The 612-nt window shown below is 40.0% G+C and overlaps 1 non-coding gene across 1 annotated transcript; it reads left to right on the top strand.

The window, feature by feature from the left end:
- The first annotated feature begins 305 nt into the window (after window positions 1-305).
- Window positions 306-412, top strand: LOC141603326 (small nucleolar RNA R71). The gene has a single exon (XR_012525210.1). It is a non-coding gene; the product is annotated as a small nucleolar RNA R71 (small nucleolar RNA).
- Window positions 413-612: the final 200 nt, after the last annotated feature.

Here is a 612-nt window from a genome sequence, read left to right as displayed (position 1 = left end):
GTCTAGGTGATTTGGAGGCTTCTTCAAGCTTAGCCATAGACTTCTCAAACTTCAAATTAATGGTATCAATATGAGCACTAAGTTGAGAACCCAATTGAGTAATAGAGTCCAATTCATGCTTTCCTCCTCTAGTAGCCTTCTGAGGTCTACTATATTGTGAGTTATGGACCGCCATTTCCTCAATCTTGTTCCATGTTTGATTATCGTCAAATTAGGTGAACATACCATTTAATCCCATACTGAGAATGTTTCGGGAGTCTTCATATAGACCGTTCCAAAATTGTTGTACAGGGAACCACTCGCTAAATCAATGATGTGGACAAGATCGGCAAGTATCCTTGAATCTCTCCCAAGCTTCATAGAAAGATTCTTCGTCCCTTTGTTTGAACCCGGTGATTTGGGCTCTCAACATGTTAGTCCTTTCCGGAGGATAGAACTTTTTGTCGAAAGCAAGTGCCAATTTCTTCCATGAGTCAATACCAGGAGTAGCCTTATCAAGGCTCTTTAACCAATGTTTCGCGGTACCAATCAAAGAAAGAGGAAATAAGACCCATCGAATTTTGTCTTGAGTAACTCCGGTTTAAGAAATCGCATCACAATAGTTACAAAAAG

This window comes from Silene latifolia, chromosome 9 (genome assembly GCF_048544455.1).
Source record: "Silene latifolia isolate original U9 population chromosome 9, ASM4854445v1, whole genome shotgun sequence".
In the NCBI taxonomy this organism is placed as follows: domain Eukaryota; kingdom Viridiplantae; phylum Streptophyta; class Magnoliopsida; order Caryophyllales; family Caryophyllaceae; genus Silene; species Silene latifolia.
Note: the sequence above shows the minus strand (reverse complement) of the source record. Positions and strands in the feature narration are given on the sequence as shown.